The sequence below is a fragment of the Erinaceus europaeus genome, assembly GCF_950295315.1.
Source record: "Erinaceus europaeus chromosome 6 unlocalized genomic scaffold, mEriEur2.1 SUPER_6_unloc_5, whole genome shotgun sequence".
In the NCBI taxonomy this organism is placed as follows: Eukaryota; Metazoa; Chordata; class Mammalia; order Eulipotyphla; family Erinaceidae; genus Erinaceus; species Erinaceus europaeus.
The window spans coordinates 1,641,476-1,659,022 of NW_026647158.1; positions in this window are offsets into that span (position 1 = coordinate 1,641,476).

Sequence of the window (17,547 nt, forward strand, 5' to 3'; positions counted from 1 at the left end):
TCCCTTCTTTTTCTAGTGTAAGCCACAATACATATGTGTTTGTTTTCTTTTTCTGGAAATCTTAATTTCCCTGGATCCTGAAGTGTTAGGGAATTTTTGAAGCAGCCCTCTGTTTCTCAACAGATGGTTTCTATGTTTCTGCTGTAATCAGGTCTTCTTGTGGTTTTTGTTTTCATTTTTTTTTTATTTTTTGAAGTCCTCCTAGATCATCCCCATTTATTTGCATATTTATTTATTTGGTCAGGTATCACATGAGGGGTCATTTCTTCTGCTTGATAGATTTTCTCTTATAATTGAAGGGAAGTTTTGACGCACAATACATTTCCTGGGGAAAATACTACACACATATGGTGAAGGCATGGGTTGTCTGGGGTCTGTGGTCATTAGAGCTGCTGCCTTACAATTTCTACAACCCAGGTTTGAACCTGTCATGAATGAACACAGTCAGGGGGGTTTTGTCTTCTGGTCTATTTCCAACTCTTCTATTTCTCTTCTCGCCATCTCTGTCTCTGACACTCACAGGCTCTCTCTCACTCTGTCTGCACTCAGTAGTATTTTACTTATATCCTTATTTTATTGACAGGCCCAGATATACAAAGAGAGTTGCCAGAGCACTGCTGAGCTCTGGCTTGTTTTGTTGGTGATTTCACCTAGGCTACTGGAGCCTCAGCTTTGTAAGTCTCTCTGACACAAGCCATATTCTGTCTCCTCATATCAATGGCAGTATGTCTCAGACTTTATAATAAAGATATAAATCCATATACATATATATACATATATAAATATACATATATATATCTGTCATTTTTGGAATTGTCAACCTATGTAATTGGTCTTAATCCGAATTAACACATTTATAACAGCTTCCTTTTTAATTAATAATTGGCCACATAGTTGAAGCAGGATTCAATACAATTATAAATAATAGAACCTTCCAGTAGCATTTCTAATAGAATTTCTATCAGCATCCTTATTATACTTATTATAGTACAGAACTTGCCTCCTTTCTCTAGTGTAAGCTTCAATACATATGAGTTTCTTTTCAATCTCCTGAAGTCTTAATTTCCCTGGACTCTGAAGTGTCTCGAAATTTTTGAAGCAGCCCTCTGTTTCTCAGCAGATGGTTTCTATGTTTCTGCTCTAATCAGGTCTTCTTGTGCTTTTTGTATTTATTTTTCATTTTTGTCGAATCCTCCTAGATCATTCAAATTTATTTGCATATTTATTTATTTTGTGTTATATTACATGAGGGGTCATTTATTCTGCTTGATAGATTTTTCTCCTATAATTGAAGGGAAGTTTACACTCACAATACATTTCCTGTGGTAAATACTACACACATATGGTGAAGGATGGGGTTGTCTGGGGTCTGTGGACATGAGACTGCTACCTTACAATCTCTACAACCCAGGTTTGAACTTGTCATGTATGAACACAGTGTGGGAGGTATTGGACTTCTGGTCTCTTTCCAACTCTTCTATTTCTCTTCTTGCCTTCTCTGTCTCTGACGCTTACAGGCTCTCACTCACTCTGTCTGCACTCATTAATATTTTACTAATATATTATTTTACTGACAGGCCCAGATATACAAAGAGAGTCACCAGGGCACTGATGAGCTCTGGCTTGTTTTGTTGTCGATTTCACCTAGGTTTCTGGAGTCTCAGCTTTGTAAGTCTCTCTGGCACAAGCCCTACTCTGTCTCCTCATAGCCATGCCATTATACCTCATAGTTTATAATAAAGAAACACATACATATATGTACATATATATATATATATATATATATATATATATATATCAGTCATTTTTAGAATTGTTGACCTTTTTATTTGATCTTAATGCAGAATTACCACATTTATAACAGCCTCTTTATTCATAAATAATTGGTCACATAGTTGGAGCAGGTTTCAATACAATTATAAATTATAAACCTTCCAGGAGCATTTCCAATAGCCTTTCTATCAGTATCCTTATTGTAATTATCATAGCACAGAACTTGCCTCCAATTCCTAGTGTAAGTTTCAATATGTATGTGTTTCTTTTCATTCACGGGAATTCTTAATTTGCCTGGACCCTGAATTGTCAGGGAATTTTTGAAGCAGCTCTCTGTTTCTCAGCAGACGTTTTCTATATTTCTGCTGTAATCAGGTCTTCTTGTGGTTTTTGTTTTTATTTTTTATTTTTTTCAAATACTCCTAGATCATCCCCATATATTTTCATATTTATTTATATATTTATTCCAATATCACATGAGGGGTCATTTCTTCTGCCTGATAGATTTTCTCTTATAATTGAAGGGAACTTTGGACACACAATACATTTCCTTTTGCAGATACTACACACTATTACAACTACTACTGCACTTTTTTTGACAGTGACATCCAATGCACAATGGATTAGTATTGCATGGCTCTAAAGAATGTTCCGTATTTAACCTACAAAGTTTTTAACCTCACAAATACTTATTCTGTTCTTTCTTCGGGGATGAATGGTTTACAGTCAACAGTTACACGTAATTGTGGCTACGGGGTGATTTTTCCCAATTTCCCTGTATTTCTGTACATCATTTGTAACTTTCCTATTGAGGAGAAGGAAGCAGTCATAAATTGAGAGAGCAGAGCCCAAGCAGGAAGAGAGACAGAGAGACAGCTGCAGCTCTGATTTGCCACTAGCCCAGCTTTTCCCTAGCTGGGTAAGTCGTGACCAGGGGCTCAAAAAGGGGTCCTGGGCTTCCACATAGTTCTCTGGCATTCTTGCTTAGCCAGAATCTGGGCTAGCTGGCTTGCCCTGACCAGCTAGGTTCTCTGTACATAAGTTGCAGGTGAGGCTGGCTACCTTGACACCCATGCTCTGAGAATACTACATTGTAAGTGAGCTCTGAGCACACACAGACACACACACACACACACACACACAGAGACACACACACACACACACACACACACACACACATACACACATTAGTGTCAGGTCTTATAGTACAGCATATGGTGAAGGCTGGGGCTGTCCGGGGTCTGTGGGCATGAGAGCTGCTACCTTACAATCTCTACAAGCCAGGTTTGAACCTGTCATTAATGAACACAGTGTAGGAGGTTTTTGAATTCTGGTCTCTTTTCAACCCTTCTCTTTCTCTTCTCGCCTTCTCTGTCTCTGACTCTCACAGGCTCTCACTCACTCTGTCTGCACTCAGTCATATTTTACTTATATCCTTATTTTATTGACAGGCCTAGATATACAAAGAGAGTTGCCAGAGCACTGCTTAGCTCTGGCTTTTTTGTTGGTGTTTTCTCCTAGGCTACTTGAGCCTCAGCTTTGTAAGTCTCTTTGACTCAAGCCATATTCTGTTTCCTCAGATCCATGGCAGTATGTCTCAGACTTTATAATAAAGATATACATCCATATACATATATAAATATACATATATAAATATACATATATATCTGTCATTTTTGGAATTGCCAACCTATGTAATTGATCTTAATCCCAATTAACACATTTATAACAGCTTCTTTTTCATGAATATATTGATATATCTGTCATTTTTAGAATTGTCGAACTATGTGTTTGACCTTAATTCAGAATTACCACATTTATAACAGCCTAGTTTTTCAGAAATAATGGCCATATAGTTGGAGCAGCATTCAATACAAATATAAATAATAGAACCTTCCAGTAGCATTTCTAATCGTGTTTCCATCAGCATCCTTATTGTAATTATCATATCCCAGAACTTCCCTTCTTTTTCTAGTGTAAGCTTCAATATATATGTGTTTGTTTTCTTTCTCTGGAAATCTTCATTTCCCTGGACCCTGATGTGTTAGGGGATTTTTGAAACAGCCCTCTGTTTCTCAGCAGATGGTTTCTATGTTTCTGCTGTAATCAGGTCTTCTTGTGGTTTTTGTTTTTATTTATTTTTTTATTTTTTCAAGTCTTCGTAGATCTTCCCCATTTATTTGCATATTTATTTATTTAGTCAGGTATCACATATGGGGTCATTTCTTCTGCTTGATAGATTTTCTCGTATAATTGAAGGGAACTTTCGAAGCACAATACATTTCCTGGGGCAAATACTACACACATATGCAGAAGGCCTGGGTTCTCTGGGGTCTATAGGCATTAGAGCTGCTGTCATACAATCTCTACAACCCACGTTTGAACCTGTCATGAATGAACAAAATCTGGGGGGGTTTGACTTCTGGTTTATTTCCAACTTCTATTTCTCTTCTCACCTTCTCTGTCTCTGACTCTCGCAGGCTCTCACTCACTCTGTCTGCATTCAATCATATTTTACTTATATCCTTATTTTATTGACAGGCCCAGATATACAGAGTGAGTTGCCAGAGCACTTCTGAGCTCTGGCTTTTTTGTTGGTGTTTTCACCTAGGCTACTTGAGCCTCAGCTTTATAAGTCTCTTTGACTCAAGCCATATTCTGTCTCCTCATATCCATGGCAGTATCTCTCAGACTTTATAATAAAGATATACATCCTTATACATATATAAATATACATATATATATATATATATCTGTCATTTTTGGAATTGTCAACCTATGTAATTGATCTTAATCAGAATTCACACATTTATAACAGCTTCCTTTTTCATTAATAATTGGCCACATAGCTGGAGCAGGATTCAATACAATTACAAATAATAGAACCTTCCAGTAGCATTTCTAATAGCATTTCTATCAGCATCCTTATTGAAATTATCATAGTACAGAACTTGCCTCCTTTCTCTAGTGTAAGCTTTAAGACATATGAGTTTCTTTTCATTCTCCTGAAATCTTAATTTCCCTGGACTCTGAAGTGTCTCGGAATTTTTGAAGCAGCCATCTGTTTCTCAGCAGATGGTTTCTATGTTTCTACTGTAATCAGGTCTTCTTGTGCTTTTTGTTTTTATTTTTCATATTTTTCAATTCCTCCTAGATCATCCCCATTTGTTTGCATATTTATTTATTTAGTCCTATATAACATGAGGGGTCATTTCTTCTGCTTGATAGATATTTCTCTTATAATTGAAGGGAAGTTTTCACTCACAATACATTTCCTGTCGTAAATAGTACACACATATGGTGAAGGCTGGGGTTGTCTGGGGTCTGTGGACATGAGACTGCTGCCTTACAATCTCTACAACCCAGGATTGAAACTGTCATGTATGAATACAGTGAGGGAGTTTTTTGACTTCTGGTCTCTTTCCAACTCTTCTTTTTCTCTTCCTGTATTTTCTGTCTCTGACTCTCACAGGCTCTACCTCACTCTGTTTGCACTCATTAATATTTTACTTATATATTATTTTACTGACAGGCCCAGATATACAAAGTGAGTCACCAGGCCACCACTGAGCTCTGGCTTGTTTTGTTGGCGATTTCACCTAGGTTTCTGGAGCCTAAGCTTTGTAAGTCTCTCTGGCACAAGCCATACTCTGTCTCCTCGTAGCCATGCCAGTATACCTCATAGTTTTTAATAAAGAAACACATACATATATGTACATATATATAAACATAAATATATATATCAGTCATTATATATATATATATATCATGCCAGTGCCTCGATGGATGTTTCTGTGACTGTGACAGTGTGTGTTTGTGTGTGTTTGTGTGTGTGTGAGTGTGTGAGGGAGGGAGAGAGGGAAAGAACAACAGAATCACTGTGGCACAGGTGATTTTGTACAAAACACATGGCACATTCTGATTTACAGCTCAATATTGACACCATTGTAGCCCTCCTTGGCCCTTGGTCACTTTTCTTCTTTTCAGATCTAAAGACACTGAAGAGGCAGAGGTTTTTGCCCCGAGGCTTGAACTGGGAACTACCAGCTACCCTGTGTGTGTTGCCTGACTAGGAAACTCGTGGTGCCTGTCCATGTGGAGAGTCTCCTGGCTGAGTTCCTTCTAGAGCCTTTTTCCCTCGGTCTTGTTGGAGCTGCATATAGCTAATGATTTGGAGATTTTACTCCTTTGGACAATTCTTTCCCTGATGCACAGCTTCTCTCCAGGTTTTAGCAATCAATTGTTTGAATGTCATATCGAATCCATGGTAGAAAATGACTACATCAGTGTGTCTCTTTCTCTCTCTCTCTCTCTCTCTCTCTATATATATATATATATAACATGTAGAGGTCTTAAAATATTTTTAGCTAGAGACCTGAACAGCGCTGGATTAGGGTAGTAATGTGGATACACCTGGCCCTTCTGAGTCACAGTCATGAGAGACATCTCACAGAGTCATTGGTATACCTCTTATCACTCTACAAATCTCTCTTAGCAAAAACTATCGCTGCCAAATCATCTACTTCCCTCTTGCTCTTATTGTCCACCAAGTCCTATCCCAAAACTGTAAATCAATGAAGAAATAGACATAGTGCAGTTCCCTGCACACAGGACAGTGTGAGGCTGGGCCAGGGAGATGCAATACACCAGCCTGCATCTTGGCTGGAGCATCACTAAGACTACTTCCAAATTGGTGAGGCGAGGGTAGTTTTGGAGAGTGGGCTGCAGGCCAAGTGTTGCTTCTCAGAGTGGGCTAAGACCTAGATGTTCTAAGTGTAACCTTTCCTCACAAACATAAAATCACAATGCCACTTGTAAGAAGTATGCATGGGCATGGTGGGTTTGTCTTCAGTGCTCTGGCACTGATCAACACAGGGCCAGAATGTGTCCTTTTCAGTCACTGTCATTCTGTCTCTCTGACTGTCTCTATGTGCCTTCTTCCCTGGACCCTTCGTGGAAGTCAGTGCATGCATCGTGAACTCGGTCTTCCTGGTGTTGAAATTTTCCTTTCTTTGCCCTTTGGATTACTTAGTCTCCTGCATATGGCGTAGTACAGAGGAGAACTTAGGAGACAGCGTTCCTGCTGCAGGTAATAGGCATATGTCCAACTCCAGCTGCAGCTGTCCAGGCCCTCTGTGCTTGACTCCCATTCTCCAGGGTCCTGTGGCTGACACTCAGCCTAAATGCAGCCCCCGTCCATTTCCTGCACCACATCCTTGTCCTTAATCCATGAGAGCCCAGGTCAAGAGAAGTGAAAGTCTACCACCCTGGCACACACATTGTGCTTTCCCTCTATTGGGCCGAATGTAAAGGATCTGTGGTACTGATGGCCACACCAGTGTCCAGATTTTCCATGCAAAACGGAAGATTCCAGGGTTCAGAAATAGGGTGTCTTGATGGCTGTGATGTCTTTTCCAAGTGACTCCTGGGGTTTCAAATCCTTTTGATACCTGAAGTTCATTCTTGTATCTAGGGAATATTCTCACCTCTGGCCTGAAGGCCTTCCCAACTAGGAGCACAGCTATCCCGGGATCAGGAGGTCTGCCAGCCTGCTAGCTCCTGGAGGGATTCCTGAGTATGTCCTCAGGCCCCAAGTGGTAACAGGTGTTTCCAATTGCCTTTATTAGCAGCAGCCAGGCCCTCAGGTGAGGGGCGGGGCTGTGATCTCCACTGGAAGCTCCTAATTCAGCCAATGGAGGCATCCATCTTCCTATTGTCTCTCCATAGCAAGGGCCCGGGGAGTTTGTGCTTCCTGCAAGCAAAGCGACTTTTTATGGGACACTCATGCATGCCTACATCTGGGAATCTCTCTGAGTGTGATGTGTGGACACCAGGACACCATGATCAGTGATTGTGAGGCCACAGGAGCAATTGCCTTAGCCGGACCCAAAGGGTAGGAGTAAGAGGCCGGGTTATCCACTATTTTTTGGTCAAACACAGTTCCCATCTATGTTGAAACACAGCTCTTTCTGGGTTCATTCTGGGCTTGTAATCTGCTGCCCTGAGCAGTGGACTGAGAGTCTGGAGGCTGAGTAGGCAGCCAAACGTGACTGGACAGGCTCCTGCCCCTGAATTCTGAGGCGTGCCCCAGCTTACCCCGTTGACAGTGTTTGGATGATAGTGAGGCATGAGATTGAATTGGGAACTCAGGAGAGGGAGACATGAGAGTCCCTTTGCATGTGCCTTCTTACTTAGCCAGAATCTGGGCTAGCTGGCTTGCCCTGACCAGCTAGGTTCTCTGTACATAAGTTGCAGGTGAGGCTGGCTACCTTCCCACCCATGCTCTGAGACTACTATAGGTGAGCTCTGAGCACACACAGACACAGACAGACAGACACAGACACTCACATTACTGTCAGGTCTGGTAGTAGAGCATATGGTGAAGACTGGGGCTGTCTGGGGTCTGTGGGCATGAGAGCTGCTGCCTTACAATCTCTACAAGCCAGCTTTGAACCTGTCATCAATGAACACAGTGTAGGAGGTTTTTGAATTCTCAACTCTTTCCAGTAGAACTGGCTGGTGGGAGGCCTTCCAGAGACTGACAATTAGTGTGCTGCAGGGCCCTGTGGGCAGTGCTCAAGGTTGCTGGCCAATCACTGACTAGGGGTCTTGACAATCCTGGGTGTGTCCTAGCACACTGGCCAATGATATTGCTGGCAGGGTTTCTGGGCGTGGCCTAGGCTTCTGGCATATCAGAGCATGGCTGGTGCCCTGTCTCTAGGCCTTCTGCAGTAAGCCCGACAATGGGAGCTCAGAGCTGGCCTTAAAAGGCTGTTCGTACTTCCAGAAATTGCGAAGCAGGGTTCACCCAGGGTCCTGACTTCCAGAAGCTGTCCAGTGTGCATGTATATAACTCCGTTTGTGCCTGTGCCTCTGTGGATGTGTGCGTGTAACTGTGAGAGTGTGTGTTTCTGTGTGTGTGAGGGAGGGAGAGAGAGAGAGAAGAACAGAATCACTGTGGCACTGGTGATTTTGTGCAAAACACTTGACATGATATATATATCATGTAGAGGTCTGAAAAAACATATTTTAGCTAGAGACCTGCACAGCTCTGGATTAGGGTAGTAATGCGGATACACCTGGCCCTTCTGAGCCAGAGTCATGAGAGACATCTCACAGAGCCATTCGTTTACCTCTTGTCACTCTACAAACCTCTCTCAGCACAAACTACAGCTGTCAAATTATCTCCTTCACTCTTGTTCTTTTTGTCCACTGAGTCCTATCCCAAAACTGTAAATCAAAGAAGAAATAGACATAGTTCAGTACCCTGCACACAGGACAGGGTGAGGCTGGACCAGGGAGATGAAATACGCCAGCCTGCACTTGGCTGGAGCATCACTAAAACTACTAAAACTACTTCCAATTTGGATAGGCAAGGGAAGTTTTGGAGAGTGGGCTGCAGGCCAAGTGTTGCTTCTCAGAGTGGACTAAGACCTAGATGTTCTAAGTGTGACCTTTCCTCAGAAACATAAAATCACAATGCCACTTGTAAGAAGTATGCATGGGCATGGAGGGTTTGTCTTCAGTGCTCTGGCACTGATCAACACAGGGCCAGCATTTCAGTCCTTTTCTGTCACTGTCATTCTCTCTGACTGTCTCTATGTGCCTTCTTCTCTGGACCCTTCGTGGAAGTCAGTGCATGCATCGTGTACTCGGTCTTCCTGATGTTGAAATTTTCCTTTCTTTGCCGTTTGGATTACTTAGTCTCGTGCATATGGCGTAGTACAGAGGAGAACTTAGGATACAGCGTTCCTGCTGCAGTTAATAGGCATATGTCCAACTCCAGCTGCAGCTGTCCAGGCCCTCTGTGCTTGACTCCCATTCTCCAGGGTCCTGTGGCTGACACTCAGCCTAAATGCAGCCCTCGTCCATTTCCTGCACCACATCCTTATCCTTATTCCATGAGAGCCCAGGTCAAGAGAAGTGAAACTCTACCACCCTGGCACACACATTGTGCTTTCCCTCTATTGGGCCGAATGTAAAGGATCTGTGGTACTGATGGCCACACCAGTGTCCAGATTTTCCATGCAAAACGGAAGCTTCCAGGGTTCAGAAATAGGGTGTCTTGATGGCTGTGAAATGTCTTTTACAAGTGACTCCTGGGGTTTCAAGTCCTTTTGAAACCTGAAGTTTGTTCTTGTATCTAGGGAATATTCTCACCTCTGGCCCAAAGTCCCTCCCAACTAGGAGCACAGCTATCCTGGGATCAGGAGGTCTGCCAGCCTGCTAGCTCCTGGAGGGATTCCTGAGTATGTCCTCAGGCCCCAAGTGGTAACAGGTGTTTCCAATTGCCTTTATTAGCAGCAGCCAGGCCCTCAGGTGAGGGGCGGGGCTGTGATCTCCACTGGAAGCTCCTAATTCAGCCAATGGAGGCATCCATCTTCCTATTGTCTCTCCATAGCAAGGGCCCGGGGAGTTTGTGCTTCCTGCAAGCAAAGCGACTTTTTATGGGACACTCATGCATGCCTACATCTGGTAATCTCCCTGAGTGTGATGTGTGGACACCAGGACACCATGATCAGGGATTGTGAGGCCACAGGAGCAATTACCTTAGCTGGACCCAAAGGGTAGGTGTAAGGGGCCGGGTTCATCCACTATTGTTTGGATAAACACAGTTTCCATCTATGTTGAAACACAGCTCTTTCTGGGTTCATTCTGGGCTTGTAATCTGCTGCCCTGAGCAGTGGACTGAGATTCTGGAGGCTGAGTAGGCAGCCAAACGTGACTGGACAGGCTCTTGCCCCTGAATTCTGAGGGGTGCCCCAGCTTACCCCGTTGACAGTTTTTGGATGATAGTGAGGCATGAGATTGAATCGGGAACTCAGGAGAGGGAGACATGAGAATCTCTTTGCATGTGCCTTCTTGCTTAGCCAGAATCTGGGCTAGCTGGCTTGCCCTGACCAGCTAGGTTCTCTGTACATAAGTTGCAGGTGGGGCTGGCTACCTTCCCACCCATGCCATGAGAGTACTATAGGTGAGCTCTGAGCACACAGACACAGACAGACAGACACACACACACACACACACACATTACTGTCAGGTCTGGTAGTACAGCCTATGTTGAAGGCTGGGGCTGTCTGGGGTCTGTGGGCATGAGAGCTGCTGCCTTACAATCTCTACAAGCCAGCTTTGAACTTGTCATCAATGAACACAGTGTAGGAGGTTTTTGAATTCTGGTGTCTTTCCAGCTCATCTATTTCTTTTCTCGCCTTCTCTGTCTCTAACTCTCACATGCTATCACACACTCTGTTTTCAATCATTAATATTTTACTTATATACTTATTTTACTGACTTCTGGATGAAGTCCGCCTTGGCACCCCCGGACCCCGGACCGCCTTCGTTGTGGAGCCGGTGGGTCGACCAGCAATACCTTGGGACTTGGTCGCTGGCGGAGTGGCTCGCGGGTCGACTGGGCGTCTGGATGAAGTCCGCCATGACACCCCTGGACCCCGGATCCTGAATCTCACACTGCCTTCATTGTGGAGCCGGCGGTTCGACCAGAACTCCTTTGGGACTTAATCGCTGGATGAAGTCCACCATGGCATCTCTGGATCCCAGCACCCCACCACCCCGCCACCCAGCTGTTTCCTGGACTGCCACCTTGTGGAGCAGGCGGGTCGACCAGCTCTCCCCTGTGACTTAGTCTCTGGCAGAAGAATTTGCGAGTTGGAAGGGAAGTCTGAATGATTTTGCACTCTGCCTCCTTGAATAGCTGCAGGCTTCTTGGCTGTGGTTGTGGAGCCTCAGGAATGAGGGTCTCTTAGCATAACCATTATCCTCTCTACCCCTGCTTGGCAACACTTTGTATCTTCCTGGCCAGAAATTTGCATTGTAAATGAGTCGGTGGGTTGGGGTGGAGTGGAGTGAAGTGAAGGGTGAAGGGTGGTGGTGAGCAGAGTGTTGGGGATTCCTCAGAGAAAGGGTACCTGCTAGGTAGCCACTGCCCCCAATTTCCTTTCCTTCACCCCCCACCATTTTTTATTCACTGGATTTATATATCTATATGGAGCAGAAAAGAAATGTCTGTATATAATATGTATCATGTCTGTCCAAGACCACACACACATTCCTTTAGAAAATAAAACTGGGGGAGGGGAACAACACACATTGCTTGATTGCTTGCTTGCTTGATGAATGTATGAATGAATAAAGCTGGGGGGTGTGTGTCACAAAGCCTTATTTCTGCTGTTGTTCATGTCAAGAGCTACTGAGGAACAGGATTCCCTGTCTTGCACATACAGGTTTTGTGAAGGCACCAGGGACTGACTGAAGTTGTAACCTCAGAGGAGTCCAATACATGAAAGTCTTTTGCATAATCTTGGTATCACCGGGGTCCCTTTCTCTCCTGTCTGATTCTATTTTAGTATATTCATTGTCTATTACATGCCTGAGAGAGCTTAACAGATTGTGTGTGTGTGTGTTGGGGGTGGGGCGTCAGGGGAGAAGAGAAGGCTGTGCATCTCTCTCTCTCAAGATAAACAAATTATCTTTTAAAAATATTTTATTTATTTACTTATTTATTCCCTTTTGTTTTCTTTGCTTTATTTTCGTCGCCTTTGTTGGATGGGGCATAGAGGAGGGGAAGACAGAGAGAAAGATAGACATCTGCAGACCTGCTTCACAGCTGCTTGCTTGTGAAGCAACTAACTCCCCTGCAGGTGGGGAGCCTGGTGCTTGAACCTGGATCCTCACACCTGTGGTCCTTGCCCTTTGTGCCACGTGCATGCTTGACCTGCTGTGCTCACGCCCGACTGACTCCTTATTTATTTATTTATTTATTTATTTATTTATGAGAATGACAGGAGGAGACAGAAAGAACCAGACATCACCCCGGTACATATGTTACCGGGGGGTTGAACTCGGGGGCCTCATGCTTGAGAGTTCAGTGCTCTATCCATCACGCCACCTCCCGGATCACTAAATTATCTTCATGTCTTGGATAGAGATAGCCAGAAATTGAGAGGGAAGGGGTGGGGGGAGTGGGGGAGAGAAAGAGAGACACCTGTAGCCCTTCTTCACTACTTGTGAAAGAAGAGGAAGGAATACAGAAAGCAGAGTGTGTCCTTCTCCTCCTTCTCCTTCTCCTACTCCTTCTCCTTCTCCTTCTCCCAACAGCACTGCTCAGCTGTGGCTTATGGTGGTGAGGGGGGGCGGGAACCTGGGACCTTGGAGTCTCAGTGCTTGAGTCTGTTTGCATAAACATTATGCTCTTTCACTCACCCTTTCTTTGCTTGCTTGCTTGCTTGCTTGCTCTTTTAATTTTTCCTTCTTCTCCCTCTACAAACACCCACCCCCCACTAAATTTCATGCTGGACTACTTTGGCCTCAGGAAAACCGTTCGAGCTACCTCAACTTGAAAACAACAACAAAACAAACAAACAAAAAAACCCCCAAAAAAAACAAAAAAAAGAAAGAAAAGAAAAAATAAAGCACATTTCATTACCCCTCCCCCCTCTCTCTGCAGCTTGGAAACAACAACAGTTGAGTGTTGAGGGAAGATAAAAAAGACCATCCCGCCACAAAGCTGGGACTATCTGCATCTGAATGAAGCCTTTGAAAGGATGGTCCACACTGGTGAGATCTAGTTCATTCATTCATCCATTCATTCATTCATTCTCCTTACAAAAACACTATCTGTTTCTAGAAAGGACACACCTCCTGCTCTCCATCTCCCCAACTTGTGGTCAATGGTCATTTCCCCATGAAAAATAAAATAAATGAATAAAAGAAATTTCTTCCGCAGGGGAGGGGGAACCCTAGGCTACAGATGCAGGCAGAGGCTGAGGAGGCAGAGCCATGAATAAGCTCTTTGCTTCCAGCATTGAAATACTAATGAGAGAAATATGTCAGTCTGTCATCTATGGCACGGAATTAACAGACTCTGGGGTGGGGGTCGGGGTCGGGGTCGGGGGGGGGGGAGTGTTCAGCTCTTGGGACATGATGGGAGAGGAGAACCTAGAGGGGATTGAAGAGTTATGTGGAAAGATGAGACATGTTGTGCATTTACAAACTGTTGTATTTTTCTGTCGACTGTAAACCATTAACAACACCCCCCATGAAGGAAGGAAGGAAGGAAGGTAGGGAGGGAGGAAGGAAACAGAGAAAGAGAGAGAGAGAGAGAGAAAGGTCTCCTGTGAGCCTGCTGCATACCACCATGCCTTTTCTGGCTAGAGGCCACAGATGTCCCAAGGCAAAGCACACCACTGTCAAACCAGAAAAGACCAGTGTTCCCATCTGCCTATTTCAGTGCCTCTGTTCCTATGATTGAAATGAAATATATATATATATATATATATATATATATATATATATATATATATATATCCTCCTTCTCCTTCTCCTTTTCCTTCTCCTTCTTATCCTTCCAGGGTTATTTCTGGGCTCTGTGCCTGCACAGAATCCACCGCTCCAGGGGGCCATTTTTCCCCCTTTTGTTGCCCTTGTTTATCCTCCTTCTTGACCCCCACCCCAGCACTGCTCAACTCTCCTTTATGTTGGGGGGGGTGGAGAATCGAACCTGGTACTTGGGAGACTCAGGCATGAGAGTCTCTGTGATAAACCTATTCCTTTGTTAATGGTGAAATCTGTGGAAGAGGGTGACCTACCAAAAGACAGGCATATACACAACTCTCCTCTCTCTCTCTCTCTCTGTCTCTCTCTCTCACACACACACACACACACACACACACACACACACACACTTTTTTGTTCTAAGTCCCATCTCTAATAAAATACTTTGGGGGGGCAGGGAGGGAGGGAGGGAGAGAGATGGATGAGAGTAACCCGGAAAAATGCCATTTTTCATGGGGAAATGACCACTGACCACAAGTTGGGGAGATGGAGAGCAGGAGGTGTGTCCTTTCTGGAAACATTGTTTTTGTAAGGAGAATGAATGAATGAATGAATGAATGAATGAATGAACTAGATCTCACCAGTGTGGACCATCCTTTCAAAGGCTTCATTCAGATGCAGATAGTCCCAGCTTTGGGGCTGGATGGAACTGGGAGTCTGGCTGTAGCGCAGTGGGTTAAGCTCAGGTGGGGCAAAGCACAAGGACTGGCATAAGGATCCTGGTTCGAACCCCGGCTCCCCACCTGCAGGGGAGTCGCTTCACAGGCGGTGAAGCAGGTCTGCAGGTGTATATCTTTCTCTCCTCCTCTCTGTCTTCCCCTCCTCTCTCCATTTCTCTCTGTCCTATCCAACAACGACAACAACAATAATAACTACATCAATAAAACAACAAGGGCAACAAAAGGGAATAAATAAATAAAATAAATATTAAAAAAAAAGAAAAGAGATGGAACTCCAAAGGCAGTGGTGTGTTGTTTTCATGTCTTTCTCACACCCTGTACTCTGTCTCTGTCTCTCTCTGTCTCTCTGTCTCTGTCTCTGTCTCTCTCTCTCTCTGGAAAGAATGGAGGGACTGGGGAGGCCAGGTGGTAGTGCAGAGGGTTAAGTACACATGGCAGGGAGCAGACCTGCAGACCTGCTTCACCTCTTCTTCGAGCCTCCCCCCACCCCCACCCGCCACGCGAGAGGCTCTCGACCTGGGATGCCCACCCTGGTCCTTGCACTTTGTACCATGTGCTCCCAAACCACAGCGCTACAGTCAAGCCCCCTCCCAACCCCCACCCCAAGTTGTCTATCTTTCTCTCCCCCTCTCTGTCTTCCCCTCCTCTCTGGATTTCTCTCTGCCCTATCTGACAACAATGACAGCAATAATAACAAGGGTAATGATGAACAACCAGGGCCATACAAAGCGGGGGGTGGGGGGCGCGGATGGCCTCTAGGAGCAGTGGATTCTTACTGTAGGCAGGGAACCACAGACATAAACCTGGGTGGGGTGCAGGGGGGGAGAGGAAGGACTCTTAGGTCTACTTTTCCTTTCCTAGAACACTCCCCCTGCACTGCTGTTGCTGTTGCTGTTGCTATTGCTGTTGTTGCCATTCTAGGAGGGTGTTCACCTCCTGTGAAGCTACTCCCCTGCAGGTGGGGATCCAGAGGCTTGAACCTGGATCCTTCCTCCCATCCTTGAGCTTTGCATCAAGTGCGCTTAACCTGCTGCGCTATTGCCGGAATCCCACTAATGTTATGTTTTAATTTTTACCAGAGCACTGCTCAGCTCTTGTTTTCTTTACTTTTCTCTTTCTTCTTCTTTTTTTGCCTGTTTGTTTGTATTATGGCTGGTGCTCAGTGCCTGCTTGCACTACAAATCCACTGCTCCTGGAGGTTGTTTTTCCCATTTTTTTGCCCTTGTTGTTACCATTGTTGTTGTTGTTAATGTTATTCTTGTCAATGATGTCTCAGCTCTTGTTGTTTTATGGAAAAAACAAGACCCTAATAGGGGCGGAGAAGGAAAGGGGGACAGGGGTGGGAGTTTGGTTCATACAAAAGAAGTTGTATAACCTTTGGTTATACAAAAGACCTTCACTTTTTCCCCTGAGGCCTCAAAGTGCCAGCCAGATTCATTCCACAACAGGCCAGAAACCAGAGCTGAGTAGTGCTCTGGTTGGTCTCTGTGTGTAGATTTCTCTCTCTCTCTCTCTCTCAATCTCTCTCTGTCACCAGATGGTGGTTGGGGGGGGATATGGTGTCCAGTGATTGAACCTGAGACTTTTGAAACCTCAGACATGAGAGTCTCTTTCTATAACCATTATGCTATTTACCCCCACCCTGGCCCTCTAGATTTCTCCTTTCTCACAAATACATAATTTCTTAAGTTTTATTTATAAAATGGAATAAATACAATTTTTAAAGCATTTATTTTTGATTGATTGAGTGACTTTTCTTTTTTTTTAATATATATAAACAAGGGCAACAAAACTGAGAGGGGGGAAGAAAAAAAAAGGCCTCCAGGAGCAGGGGAATCCTGGTGCACACACCAAGCCACAGCAATAACTTGGGAGGGGAATATGTATGTGTGTGTGTGTGTGTATTTTTTCCCATTGCATACTATAAATACAATTTTTAAAAGCATTTATTTTTGATTGATTGACTGACTGACTTTTTTTTTAAATATATATAAACAAGGGCAACAAAACTGAGAGGGGGGGAAAAAAAAGGCCTCCAGGAGCAGTGGAATCCTGGTGCAGGCACCGAGCCCCAGCAATAACTTGGGAGGGGAATATGTATGTGTATGTGTGTGTGTGTGTGTGTGTGTGTATTTTTTTTCCATTGCATACTATGTGTGCCTAACCCAGTGTGCCATGCCACCACCCAACCCCCGACTCTATCTATCGTCTATTTTCATTTGAGAGAGGGAGCTGAGGTCTCAGGTGGGATCCCCACAGACCAAGACCAGTTGCCAGAACTCAGCAATATTCTGGACTGTCCCTCCTGCCTTCCCCCCTCCTTTTTTTTAAATCTACTCTTCAATATAAAAATCCAGATACATTGTAAGGGGTTCAGCATAAACTGTAACTTTTCATTTAAAAGAAAGAAATCCAATAAATCATAGGAAAGTGAAGGGTGAAGGGTGGTGGTGAGCAGAGTGTTGGGGATTCCTCAGAGAAAGGGCACCTGCTAGGTAGCCACCGCCCCCAATTTCCTTTCCCTCACCCCCTGCCATTTTTATTCACTGGATTTATATATCTATATGGAGCAGAAAAGAAATGTCTATATATAATATGTATCATGTTTGTCCAAGACCACACACACATTCCTTTAGAAAATAAAACTGGGGGAGGGGAACAACACACATTGCTTGATTGCTTGCTTGCTTGCTTGCTTGATGAATGTATGAATGAATAAAGTTGTGTGTCACAAAGCCTTATT